The sequence below is a fragment of the Hyperolius riggenbachi genome, chromosome 8, assembly GCF_040937935.1.
Source record: "Hyperolius riggenbachi isolate aHypRig1 chromosome 8, aHypRig1.pri, whole genome shotgun sequence".
Taxonomy (NCBI): Eukaryota; Metazoa; Chordata; class Amphibia; order Anura; family Hyperoliidae; genus Hyperolius; species Hyperolius riggenbachi.
Window position 1 is genome coordinate 273,199,232 of NC_090653.1, and position 15,125 is coordinate 273,214,356.

Here is a 15,125-nt window from a genome sequence, read left to right on the forward strand (position 1 = left end):
CCCCTTTCCCCCCCTCTCCCCATAGATAGCCAGGTGCATAATGTATCCTGCACCCTTAGCCAGATAGAGCCCCCAGATAGCCATTTTAGCCCCCCCCCCTCCATGCTGCGATTGGGCAGCATGGAGGATTAGCACTTGAACGAGGTATGTTGTTTACATGCTAATTCTCCATCGCAGCATAGAGGAAAAAGGGGGGATGCTAAATTACAGGGGATCAATCGGGGGGTGGGAGGATCGGACCTCCGGGAGGGCATCCTTAATTAGTGTAGTTAGGGGGATGGGGTTAATGAGCCCAGGCGCATGGTAGCACACGCACTGTGCTCTTTAAAGTGAACTGACTTGTATTCACGTCATGTGGCTTTCAGGAGCCACTTACAATGACGTGAATATACTGTAGGTAGGATGTGAAGTGGTTAAAGTGTTAATTTCTGTTAGTAAAATATCAGTAATTGTTACTGATCTTTTACTATAGCTGAACCTAACCCTCCTCTCATACAGAACCCTCCACTACCGATGCCCAACCCTAACCCCCCCTGCCCCCTGGTGGTGCCTAACCCTAAGACCCCCTCCGGTGGTGCCTAACCCTAAGACCCCCTCCGGTGGTGCCTAACCCTAAGACCACCCCTGGTGGTGCTTTAACTTAAGACTTCCCCTGCACAAATCCCTTCCTGGTGACTTACCCTAACCGTCTCCCCTGCAACAAAAAGGATAATTACCTTCTGTCTGTCCCTTTACCTCTTGCTTCAAAACAGAAAACTTCACAAAAAAATCGATAATTATTGGGCGTCATCTAGTGTTTGAATTTTCCCTTTGGCGCCGGCTGGACGATATTTTCAATTGAAGGCTATGGCACTCCCGATTTGTCCAGAAGCCGCATGCACCCGATTTGCCTGATACCCTTTTAATTTTGTAACTTACAAATACATGGTAACAAAAGCAAAAAAAGAAGCCCCCAAAACTGCATTTCCCATAAAAGCGTTTAAGTGCAGATAAAAGCAATGATGGCAGCCCATACTTCCAGCGGCATTTAAATGCTTCGCTCTTGGCTGCATTAGGCTCCGCTGTATTTAATGTAAAAAAAAAAAAAATCAATGCAAATAAAACATACTGCATTGAAGCACACTTAAAGCAGAGCACATCAAAGAAAGCAGAAATTCCTCTCTACGCCACCCCATTAGCTTACACTTACCCTTCAATCATTTATGTGCAGTTGTCAGACAACAATGTCCGCCAGCCCTTATACAGATTTATAACCGCAAGCAGAGCCGGATCATCCACAAGGCAATGCTAGGCAGCTGCTTAGGGCCTGGAGAGAGTCTAGGGGCCGGGTGGATGCTAGCCTCCACCAAATCTTACTAAAGAAAAGCCAGGTGACCATCAATGGTGGGAAAAATCTGCCATCTTGCCTAGGGTCCCATTTAATTTTTCCATTTCTGACCACAAGAGGGTGCTCTGTCCTCACAGTCAGCATTATTGCAGAGTAGAGATGAGATTGCAAATTGTATGCAGGTTGGAACTTAGCCAGTCATAGTCATCAGGAAGTGTGTTTGCATTACATTTGCATGTAAATGGGAATTATTTACACCTCACTGACCATCTCTGTTGTATACTGGGGATGTTACAGAATTTCACCATAGATGAAATCATCTCACATTGCATGTGTTTTTTTTTCCGATTTTATAGTTCTGCTTTTGGTACAAAAGTACAACAAATTATTCTTTCTAACTAGTCTCTCCATGGCCCCCATCCCCAACAAACCCCCCATGCCTCACATTCCCTTAAAATCTCCTGTATATTAGAGGTTTAACAACGTTATTACGCTGCTTAAACTGCAGTATAGTAAAGCAACCACAAGATGTCACTGTCTGTAAAATGAGCCAATGATCTCTATGGTATTGTTATTTCCTGTTTTCATTATGAGTTCCTCTCTGTTCTAAGTAAGCTGCATTGCCTGATGGTGGTGTATGTTTTCATCGCTGCACGTTTTTTTCAGTAGAGAGTTCTATCTTGTTATACTGGGTGCCTATCTGCATGTAAAGAACACGCTGCTCCATCATTGTAGGGGTCCTAAGCTTTGGAGGTCACCTGAGCCTACCCTATGAGTGGGCAGCTTAATCCTCTTCTTGATAAACTAACTTCTCTGGATTTTTAAAGGGGCACTACAGCGAAAATCTGTAAAATTTAAAATATGTGCAAACATATACAAATAAGAAGTACATTTTTTCCAGAGTAAAATGAGCCATAAATGACTTTTATTCTATGTTGCTGTCACTTACAGTAGGTAGTAGAAATCTGACAGAAGTGACAGGTTTTTGGAGTAGTCAGGGGTGTAACTAGAAATCACTGGGTCCCCCTGCAAAACTTTGGATGGGGCCCCCTCCCCCTGCACACTGAATAGAGACTGTCTACAAATCTTTGTCTACAAAACTTTGTATGATTCATTATTAGTGGCTGAGCAGATGCAGTCATTAGAACAATTGTGCAGAGAGCATAGTTTTTTTTTCTCTACTTGCCCTTAGTTGTCAGTCTCTCAGGATGGGGCCCCCTGTGGTCTCTGGGCCCCCCTGCGGCTGCATCCCTTGCAGAGTCTATTGTTACGCCCCTGGGAGTAGTCCATCTCTTTATAGGGGATTCTCAGGGATATATTTATTTTCAAAAGCACTTAGTGAATGGCAGTTGCTCTGTCCAACTGCCAAAAAACTGTGTAGCGAGCAGGGAAGCTGGCCAGCATCATTGTTTAAATCCTTTTTAGGGAATATCATTATAAAGAATAAAAGCCTTGCTGAGAATCCCCTATGAAGGAATGGGCTAGTCCAAAACCTGTCACTTCTGTCAGATTTCTACTACCTACTGTAAGTGACAGCAACATAGGAGAAAAATAATTTATGGCTCATTTTACTATGGAAAAAATGTACTTCTTATTTGTATATGTTTGCACAAATTTTAAATTTTACATTTTTTCGCTGTAATGCACCTTTAATGCAGATGCCCCAAGACTTTTTATTTCATATTTGAATCCTTTCTGTAGAACTGCTTTCAAGTTCAGTTATGAGATTTGATTATCATGCTGGAATTTCAGCATTGCAAGTCATCCCATTTAAAGAAATCCCCCCCAAATATACTTACTTTGTTAATGGGAAGCCTCGTGATAGTTCAGAGGCCTCCCCTATATTTTTACAACGTACCTTTCCATCAGTTTCTTCAGTGAACGTTTGTAAATAGGGAAAAAAACACACGCAAGTGCCTTTGTTCTACTGGGACTGTGTGAACTGTACTTGCGCATGCACAATCAGCGTGTTTTCAGCCACACTCGCACACTGAAGAAACATATTTGAGCCCGTGGGTATGACTGTAGGGGAGCAGCTCCTGTAGCTGCAGGGGGAGGGGGGGCAGAGATGTTGGTCATCCCCAATACCTAGCCTTCCTTTCCTCCGATACAAGGGATCATACTCCAGATCCAATGTTTTTGTGGCTACACTTGATATGAGGGTGAAGATCCTGATGGCCACACTTGAATAATGACCCTTGTGAGATGTGGATACCGAGGGGAGGTACGGGAAAGGATGTGAACATTAGGGGCCCAACAACGTTTTGCTGGGGGCCCGATTAATTGTAGTTGTGCCCCTGTTTGAGCCACTGGGTCAAATATGTTTAGAGGGACCAGTGCTGGAACGGTGGATTGTATGAAGATACAGGAAGTCTCTGGACAATTTCCTCCTTCACTATCAATAGCAGTATGTTATGCAGTCTTCAGTCCTTCTTGAATGGAATGCAGATTGCCAGAAGAAACCCGTAGCACCAGAATCGGGATCCGTCTTTTACTGTTCTTCATCAATAAGTTCTTGAAAGAGAAAAATGGATTTGGAAGAGACGACATTGGGAAATATACCTTAATCTTTGACTAAGACTTGTCTGAAAAAAAGTATAATGTAATAAAAGATCGGGAAGGGAAGAGACGGTAGAGCAATCAAGACAGTTTGAAATTAAGTTAAGACAGTTTGTTCGAAAGTTACGTTTATTACAAAATTTCAGTTCAACACAGTACAGAGGAATCTGATTCACAGCAAAGAAACCCAGAAAAAGATGAAACTGTATTACTTGTAGCACTGTCTTTAGTAATATTTTATATCTTCATTATATTTTTGATCCACGGATGATAATAATGTTGATAACACAGCAAAAACTCAATGAAATCTAAATCATATTTTTTTTTTCACTTAGTGAATTGCACTTAGTCCAATTAAACCCATAGCTGAAGAAGCTAAATGATTTGGTTGTCACAGGGTCACACCTGATAGACCTGCCCACCAGCTGCATCCAGATGGAAAAGGAAGTGAGCTGCATTGAATATTGCCAGTTACATTTGGCCAGTGAAACAGATATTTTATCAAATGTTTGTACTGCTGTCTACATTCAGTTATCAACCTCACTGCTATCAGAATTTACCTTGCTAATTTGCATTGCGGGTTTAGCTAGCCTTGAAAGTAAAAACGGTCCCCAGCTATGAAGGCCTGGGGGAAATATCTATTTCCCTTTAAGGATATGCAAATACATGTTTGTTTTACGTTCACAGCTCATTATCACTCAGTATTCCGACTTTGTTGTGCATCATTTCACAATCATTATATAGAATTTTCCTTGATCCTTTAAAAAAGGAAAAAAAAGCTCTGGTTCTCCTGGGTATTATCACAGATGTAGTATAACATACAAAACGATCATTAATTATTGGGGGAGATTTTTTTTTTCTTTTTTGCTAAGTAGTATCAAAAATAAATTCTGCTCATGGATCGACTGTTTGATGTGTCTTGCAAGAAATCCATAGCTTTTTATAGATGCTGAGGAAAGCCTGCCCCCTGCTGGGCATTCATTTGAGGTTCTTAGTTTTAGAATAAATTAAACTTTAACTCAGTTCTACAATATTCCATGTTTAAAGGAATTTTTTTTACGTTTTAAATTTTATATTAAGTTTACTGCTAAAAAAAAACAAAAAAAACATGTGATTTGAAAATAAAATAATAATATATGTTTAAGTTGGTAACTATGACATATAACTTGTGTATATATTTAATGTTACAATTTCCACCAAGAGGTGGAGCTCTAAACAATCTGCATTGTAGCCTCTTGGTTCAGAAGTGTAGCCATGAAATTGCTGGGCTGTGAGATGGGCCCCTCTCTAGTTCCTCTCTTCTATCCCCGCCTCCTTTTCTAAGTCTTTTCTTTCTTTCCCTTTCTCTTTCTCCAATCTCATCAGCTTAGTCTCTCTGCAGAGGTTCTGCCCGCCTTTTCTGGACAGACCTCCATAATCTTCCTACTCACCAGCCCTCCCCTTTTTGGGTTGGTATCAGGGGCGTAGCAATAGGGGGTGCAGAGGTAGCGACCGCATCGGGCCCTTGGGCCAGAGGGGCCCCCGAAGGGCCCTCCCTCAACTACAGTATTAGATCTCTATTGGTCCTGTGCTCATAATAACCCCTTCTATAGATGCTTTGAGTATTGATAATCATTAACAAACTGTTCCCCATCCCCTTCTTGCACCTCTGACACTGTAGTTGCCATTGGCATGTTTTGGTACGCCGTATCAATTGTTATGTATAGAGTGCTTGGGGGGCCCCATTGTAAAACTTGCATTGGTGCCCACAACTCCTTAGCTACGCCACTGGTTGGTATCCCTATCTCCTTCAGCATGTACTCCAGGTAGCTGGTTACAATCCTCTGGAGTACATTTGATTTTCCATTGGCCACTTCCCTATTTCCTTAGCCGTTGTTCTAGTCTCAAATATGTTTTACTCTGTTCCTTGTTATTGCCTTCATAAATGCACATAGTAGTATATATTTGGGTTTCGGACCTCATAGGTCCGTCCTTGGCCTATAATGTTCAATGGCCTAAATCTTATGTTTGTACTCAATGTTACTGTTTATATATAATGTCTTATTGGTCATATTATGTGGCAACCTAATTTCTACTTATTGTATTGCTTTTATTTTCCTTAAAAAAAAATCAATAAAAAATCTTTGAAAACAAAAAAAAAGAAGTGTAGCCATGAAATCAGAGGGCCCCTCACTGTAGCTACCCACAGAAATCAGATGACATTGGCCCAATCGGCTGCTGTTTTCATTGTATAATCTCCATAAACTTCTAAAGAAATTACTAATACAAACTTGTCATCTCATCATATATATATTACGGATGTGACATCTCAGGACTTTTTAAAGTGAACCTCCAGACTAAAAATCTACTCAGCAGCATTAAAAAGGCTCGGTGTTTCTTTAACATTTTCACAGCATCATAACTTTGTTTTTCTTAACCAAGCCTCATTTTTAGTTGCACAGAAGAAAACTGCCCGGGCATTTTTCCCCTGATGCTGTGCAAAGCATGATGGGATTTCTGATGTTGTTGTTCTCGTTCTGCTGTTTTAGTGCATTTTTTTTTTAAATGTTGAATTTGAGATTTGAAGTCTAGAGCACGCAGTTGGGAGGGGTTATCAGGACACAGGACAGTTGGAACTGTGTCTCATGTACCCGGTCACCTCCTTTCAACCAAAAAGATAGCTGCCCCCATGAAAAAGATGGCTGCCCCCATGAAATCACACACATTTGCCTGTTATTTTAAAACAGGGTGGTTAAAAGATTATATTACCTATCTATTTTAATTAACATAACTAATGTAACTTAATGACAGTATGTTTGTTTAAGCTGAAGGTCCCCATTAATGTCATTACAGTGTTGAATGATTATAAAAATCCTTGACATATATATATTTGTTAAAGCAAACCTGAGAGTTTATAAAAAGCAAAAATGTAATACTTGCCTCAGTAGCAGGAAGCCTCTGGATCCTCCACTGGAGACCACCAATCCAGTGCTGGGACCCTCTAGAAGTTTACGGCCCCATGCTACCATCTGTGAACAAGCATGACCAAGCTGCCTAGCGCCTGCGCAGTAGCGTGGAGTAGCTTTGGCTCAGCAGCAAAGGCAAGCCAAATCGGCTCTGTTCCACTGCGCAGCAGTGTGGCTTCACTTGCTCACGGACAGAAACGCAGCCACTCGCACTGCACTTTTCTCCAAACTGGCATAACTATAGCACTGCGGTGACAGCAGGGAGCTCAGGAGCTGGGAAGCCAGAGGCAGTCCTGGGGGTGGTCCTGTACTTAATGTCAGTATGAAGATTGCGCATCGGAAGCCTAATTATTCATTATCTGCTCTTGGCGACCCTGCTCCCGACTTCAGTTCCTGCGTGGTGATTGGTTGGCTGCACGGCACTTGCTAACTAACCAGGAAGTGGAGGAGATGCGATGACTGCCGGGACAAGTAAGATAATATTCGGCTTCTGCTGCAGAGTATGCATGATGATATTAGGTACAAGACTGGCCCCCCTCGCTCCCGGCCCACCGACATATCGTGTATAGTTACGCCCCCTGTTTCCAAGGCTCGTCAAAGATGTTTCGGGGTCCCAGTGTTGGATTGGTGGAGGCGAGGGGGGAGAGGGAACAGGCGCGGAGCTAGGGGGGGTCGGGGTAGGACAAGTGCCCCGGGGCGCCTGGTCCCCAAGGGCGCCCAGCTGAGCTCCGGGGTTTTTATTTATTTTTATTTTTTTTGCGGGGGGGAGCAGGAGCAGCGCAGAGAAGAGGGAGAGCTGTGCGGACGGTGGGGAAGGGGGGTCATCTCCCCCCTCCTTCCCTCACCTTAGGTGCTCTCCCTCCCTCGCTGTCCCCTCCAATGTCCGGGTGGCTGGCAGCGGCGGGCGGAACTCACCTCCGTCTCGCTCCAGCGCCGGCCGGAAGTTCGGGTGCGCAGCCGCTGCTCTGGTCTGGACCAGACCAGAGTAGTGGCAGATCCATCCGGCGCTGCGACGAGACGCAGGTAAGTTCCGCCCGCCGCTGCCAGCCACCCGGACATTGGAGGGGAGAGCGAGGAAGGGAGAGCAGCTCTTCCTCTTCTCTGTGCTGCTCCCCTCCTGCTGGGGAGGGGGACACCTGACCTGGCTACCTACTCTGGGCACATATACCCCTGCCTACATATATCGGGCACATATACCCCTAACTACATATACTGGGCATATACCCCTGGCTACCTACTCTGGGCACATATACCCCTGGCTACCTACTCTGGGCACATATACCCCTGGCTACCTACTCTGGGCACATATACCCCTGCCTACATATATTGGGCACATATACCCCTAACTACATATACTGGGCATATACCCCTGGCTACCTACTCTGGGCACATATACCCCTGGCTACCTACTCTGGGCACATATACCCCTGGCTACCTACTCTGGGCACATATACCCCTGGCTACCTACTCTGGGCACATATACCCCTGCCTACATATATTGGGCACATATACCCCTAACTACATATACTGGGCATATACCCCTGGCTACCTACTCTGGGCACATATACCCCTGGCTACCTACTCTGGGCACATATACCCCTGGCTACCTACTCTGGGCACATATACCCCTGCCTACATATATTGGGCACATATACCCCTAACTACATATATTGGGCATATACCCCTGGCTACCTACTCTGGGCATATATACCCCTGGCTACCTACTCTGGGCACATATACCCTTGGCTACCTACTCTGGGCACATATACCCCTGGCTACCTACTCTGGGCACATATACCCCTGCCTACATATATTGGGCACATATACCCCTAACTACATATATTGGGCATATACCCCTAACTACATATACTGGGCATATACCCCTGGCTACCTACTCTGGGCACATATACCCCTGGCTACCTACTCTGGGCACATATACCCCTGCCTACATATATTGGGCACATATACCCCTAACTACATATACTGGGCATATACCCCTGGCTACCTACTCTGGGCACATATACACCTGGCTACCTACCCTGGGCACATATACCCCTGTCTACATATATTGGGCACATACACCCCTAACTACATATACTGGGCATATACTCCTGGCTACCTACTCTGGGCAAATATATCCCTGGCTACCTACTCTGGGCACATATACCCCTGCCTACATATACTGGGCACATATACCCCTAACTACATATACTGGGTACATATACCCCTGGCTACATATACTGGGCATATATACCCCTGGCTACATATACTGGGCACATATACCCTTGGCTACATATACTGGGCATATATACCCCTGGCTACATATACTGGGCACATATTATACCCCTGGCTACATATACTGGGCACATATAACCCTGACTACATATACTGGGCACATATACCCCTGGCTACATATACTGGGCACATATACCCCTGGCTATATATACTGGGCACATATACCCCTGACTATATATACTGGGCACATATACCCCTGGCTACATATACTGGGCACATATACCTCTGGCTACATATACTGGGGACACATACCCCTGCCTACATATACTGGGCACATATACCCCTGGCTACCTGTTCTGTGGACATCTCTACCCCTGGCTACCTGTTCTGGGGACATCTATACTGCTGGCCACCTATTCTGGGGACACCTATAGACCTGGGGCTACCTATTTTTGGGGAAGCACTGCTGTCAGATTGAGTGTATTTTGGGGAACTGCTGCCAGGTGAGAGGTGTCTACATATTAAGGGGGCATTCTGCCTATTTATGTGAAATGCTGTCTATTTATGTGCCTCATGACTGCTGAATTTGTCTTGTTGGGGGCTTCATGGTTACTGAATTTGTCTTGTTGGGGGCCTCATGATTTGTTGGGGGCCTCAAGATCGCTGAATTTGTCTTGTTAGGGGCCTCATGATTGCTGAATTTGTCTTGTTAGGGGCCTCATGATTGCTGAATTTGTCTTGTTGGGGGCCTCAGGATTGCTAAATTTGTGTTGTTGGGGGCCTCATGATTGCTGAGTTGGTCATGTTGGGGGCCTCATGTTTGCTCATGATTGCGGAATTTGTCTTGATGGGGGGGGGGGGGGGGGCTCATGATTGCTGAATTTGTCTTGGAACATGCTGGAAGGTACATACTGAGGGAGGGTGGGTGAGCGTGAGCCTGCTAACCTCCATGTACATTTGAAGGGGCGTGACCAAATGTGGAGCACCCATAACCACGCCCACATTTGGTCACGACCCTTCACCTTAGGGGGCGCATTAATAGTCTTTGTCCCCGGGCGCTGAAAACCCTAGCTACGCCTCTGAGAGGGAAGCCTCTGGGCTATCCAGAGGCTTTTCTCTAATGAGATAAGTACCCATTTGGAGCACTTTTTTCCATTCAGGAACACTTTAAGACAGAGCTGGATCATCCACAAGGAAATTCTAGGCAGTTGCCTAGGGCCTGGAGAGAGTCTAGGGACCCAGTGGATGCTAGACCCCACCAAACCTTACTAAAAAAAAAAGCCAGGTGACTATCAGTGGTGGGCAAAAACTGCAATCTTGCCTAGGGCCCCATTTCATCGTAATCCATTTTTTTACTTATGCTTACCTATATATATGTTGATTTATGTATGATTTATGCTGTACACAGCATATCTTTAACAGTCTATACAACAAGCAAAACTTTAACAGTCTATAAATGAGTCAAACTCCAAAGCATACCTCAACAGAAGGGAAGCACAATATAATCATGTTAAAGGACAACTGTAGTGAGAGGTATATGGAGGCTGACATATTTATATCCTTTTAACCAATACCAGTTGCCTGGCAGCCCTGCTGATATATTTGTCTGCAGTAGTTTCTGAATCAAACCAGAAACAAGCTTGCAGCTAATCTCGTCAGCTCTGGCAATAATGTCAGAAACACCTGATCTGCTGCATGCTTGTTCAGGGTCTATGGCTGAAAGTATTAGAGCCAGAGAATCAGTAGGATAGCCAGGTAACTGGTATTGGTTAAAAGGATATAAATATGGCAGCCTCCATATACCTCTCACTACAGTTGTCCTTTAATGCTGAAAGATGACCGGACGCACCATAATGAACTGTGGGCGAGCTGTTTTGTCTTGTGTACATTATACAGCAAACAGGCCCAGATTTAAGGCCTGTTCACACTGAAAATCGCAAGCGCATTCGCAAATGCAGTGCGATTGTATTTTTTTTTTTAATTAAAATTTTTACTTGCGGTTTTTGTGCGCTTGGGATGCCCTTGCGATTTGCTGAGGCTATCTTTTCCTGGTTTCCTGATTGTTCACCTAAAAAAACCGAATGAAAATCAGATGCATTTTTTCAAACGCAGCCTCTAGGGTCCGTTCTCACTTGAGTGGGAATCGCGCGATTCCCGCTCAAGGCAAACTGCTAGTGGTTTTGTAAAAACCGCTACAACATGTAACACATAGCAGTGTTCTCACTGCCGCGTTTGCGGTTGGTGTTAACCGCAAACGTGTTACATGCAGCGGATTGCCGCCAATTCACGATTAGCAACCGCGATTAGCATGCATAGCACAGCTAATCACGATCGCTCCAAAACCGCCGCAGTGTCCAGTGATTTTTCTGCTTTATCGCGGGAAAATCACTCCCGCAAAATGTTTTGCGGTTATTAGATGTGAGCGGACCCTAAAAAGCGCAGCAGTCACTGTGATTGCATTTTTGTCAAAACGCATCAACCAGTATGTACAGGTCATCACAATTTTCATGATTTTTAAAAACGCAGCGCAAACGCAGCAGTGGGTAAAAGCCCAGCACAGAAGCCTATTGGCACAGATGTCCCAGCACTCTAGACCTCACCCTCCATGAATCTACAAACCCCTGCCGAACTGCACCGCAAGTGTTCTTTGAAAAGCAATTTTGCAGCGATTTGGGGTCTGAGCGGTTTGAATTTTAAATAAAGTTAAAGAGGAACTTCAACCTAAACAATCATACTGTCATTAAGTTACATTAGTTATGTTAATAAAAATAGATAGGTAATATTACCCACCCTGTTTTAAAGAGACACTGAAGCGAAAAAAAAATTATGATATTATGATTTGTATGTGTAGTACAGCTAAGAAATAAAAAATCAGACACATCAGTCTAATTGTTTCCAGTACAGGAAGAGTTAAGAAACTCCAGTTGTTATCTCTATGCAAAAAAGCAATTAAGCTCTGCAACTTTCAAAGTCATGGAGAGGGCTGTTATCTGACTTTTATTATCTCAAGTGTTATTGAACTATTTACTTTTTTTCTGCTAGAGGAGAGGTCATTACTTCACAGACTGCTCTGAAAGAATCATTTTGAAAGCTTAGTGTTGTGTAATCTGCACATATTATAGAATAATGCAATGTTAGAAAAAACACTACATACCTGAAAATAAAAATATAAGAATATTTTCTTTGCTGCTAAACTTCTAGTAATTATTCATAGTACACAACCAATTCATTATATCATATATATTTTTTCGCTTCAGTGTCTCTTTAAAAGAACAGGCAAATGTTTGTGATTTCATGGGGGCAGCCATCTGTTTGGTTGAAAGGAGGTGACAGGGAGCTTGAGACACAGTTCGCACTGTCCTGTGTCCTGATCACCCCTCCCAGTTACTAGGCAATGAGAACAACATCAGAAATCCCATCATGCTTAGCACAGCATCAGAGGAAAAATGTCCAAACAGATTTCTTTGATGGGGTGGAGCTTAGCTTCTGTGCAGCTAAAAATGGGTAAGAAAAACAAAGCTCTGATGCTGTGAAGCTGTTAAAGAAACACCAAGCTTTTTCAGTGCTGCTGAGTAGATTTTTAATCTGGAGGTTCGCTTTAATGATACAGGTGTCCCGTCTGTAGCCCGCCCCCAGCAGAAGAGTTCACAGGCGCTTCTCTGATTGGGCTTAGAGAAGCACCTATGACTTCTTCCTTTAGGGGGTGGGGCTACAGACGGGAGCTGGACATTGGGACACCTGGTAAGTATAATAAAGTGTATTTAAATAAATAACAAAAATTGGAACTGTACAGCACTTCTAAACTGAGTGACTCGAGATCGCAGTCACCCTGAGAATCGCTGCACACAACACTGGCGCGATTTAAAAGCGCTGCAGCAATTCCTAGCCCTGAGGAAAGAATGTACTATGGGCAAACACTGACTAAATACCAGTAATTCATAAATCAATATTGTAAAAAAAAAAAAAGACGCCATTTATTCATTACGTTATTTACAGTTCCTCTTTGATATATCCTTACACATCTATGAGTACAAGTCTTTATATTGTTACATGCGCCCAGAGTTCATTTTAGGAGAGGAGATGTAAGAGGAGAGCAGCGCTATCAAAATCCAGACCTTTCCGATTTATTGTAATTTGCTGGTTTGATCAGAATTGCTCTCAATATCCTGTAATGACATTAAGGGACACAGCAGGTAAGATGTTCTCCGGTGAAAGGGAAAAAAATCACCGCAAATGAAATTGGAAAGGTCTTAAAGTGGGCGCTTCTCGAGAAATGACAAAACAGACTCAAAGATTCCTCTTTTCACCACTTACAAAATCCCTTCTGCTGCCTTAATAAGGTGGAACTCTAGCTAAAAATACCGCAGTATAGGCTTTAAAGAACCACTATCGCGAAAAATTGTAAAAGTTAAAATACATGTAAACATTTACAAATAGAAAGTACGTTTCTTCCAGAGTAAAATGAGCATAAATTACTTTTCTCCTATAATGCTGTCACTTACAGTAGGCAGTAGAAATCTGACAGAATTGAGAGGCTTTCGACTAGCCCTTCTCTTCATGGGGGATTCCCAGCATGCCCTTTATTCTTTTTAAAGACACTTCCTGAAATTTGTATGTGTTTACAACTATTTTACATTTTACGATTTTTGTGATAGCGGTCTTTTAAAAAGAAGGGAAGGATTAGAACCTCTGATGTACTTTTGTCTTTATAATGCAGACGGAAAAGAGATAAAGAAGCCTCAGTGGCATAGCAATTGGGGGGCGCTGAGGCAGCGACCGCACCAGAGCCCCCGGACCAGAGGGGCTCTCCTTTTACTGCTTTTTTAGCTCTTTATTGGTGCTAAGCTTGTAATGATCTCATTTACATAGGCTTTGATTTGTTGTACAAAATGTTTGTTTGCTGAGCTTTTTTAAAGAGAACCCGAGGTGGGTTTGAAGAATATTATCTGCATACAGAGGCTGGATCTGCCTATACAGCCCAGCCTCTGTTGCTATCCCAAACCCCCCTAAGGTCCCCCTGCACTCTGCAATCCCTCATAAATCACAGCCACGCTGCTGACAAACAGCTTGTCTAAGCTGGCTGTGTTTATCTCTATAGTGTCAGTCTGCTGCTCTCCCCGCCTCCTGCAGAACTCCAGTCCCCGCCTGCATCCCTTCCCTCCCTGCTGATTGGAGGGAAGGGACGGGGGCAGAGACTGGAGCTATGCAGGAGGCGGGGGAGCAGCTGAGACTGACACTATAGAGATAAACACAGCCTCACAGCATGGCTGTGATTTATGAGGGATTGCAGAGTGCAGGGGGACCTTAGTGGGGTTTGGGATAGCAACAGAGGCTGGGCTGTATACAGTGGCGTAGCTAAGGAGCTGTGGGCCCCAATGCGAGTTTTACAATGGGGCCCCCCCAGGCACTCTATACATAACAATTGATACGGCGCACCAAAACCTGCCAATGGCAACTACAGTGTCAGAGGTGCAAGAAGGGGATGGGGAAGAGCTTGTTAATGTTTACCACTACTCAATGTATATATAGAAGTGATTATTATGAGCACAGGACCAATAGAGAACTAATACTGTAGTTGAGGGAGGGCCCTTCGGGGCCCCTCTGGCCCAAGGGCCCCGATGCGGTCGCTACCGCTGCACCCCCTATTGCTACGCCCCTGGCTGTATAGGCAGATCCAGCTTCTGTATGCAGATAACATTCTTTAAACACACCTCGGGTTCTCTTTAAAGCCAATAGAAAAGATCTCTGGTCTCCCATAATAAACAGAATAGGTTACGCTTAAAGAGAAACTCCGACCAAGAATTGAACTTTATCTCAATCAGTAGCTGATACCCCCTTTTACATGAGAAATCTATTCCTTTTCACAAACAGACCATCAGGGGGCGCTGTATGGCTGATATTGTGGTGAAACCCCTCCCACAAAGAAATTCTGAGTACGTACTCTTGGCAGTTTCCTGTCTGTGGACCCTGTTGCATTGTGGGAAATAGCTGTTTACAGCTGTTTCCAACTGCCAAAAAAGCATGCAGCAGCTACATCACTTGCCAGCAGTAAAAATGTC

General features: G+C 44.0%; 1 protein-coding gene across 35 annotated transcripts in view; it reads left to right on the forward strand.

Moving 5' to 3' along the window:
- NTNG2 (netrin G2) overlaps positions 1-15,125 on the forward strand; it is a 293,725-nt gene that overhangs the window by 166,195 nt on the left and 112,405 nt on the right. The gene's annotated exons all lie outside the window — the stretch shown is intronic.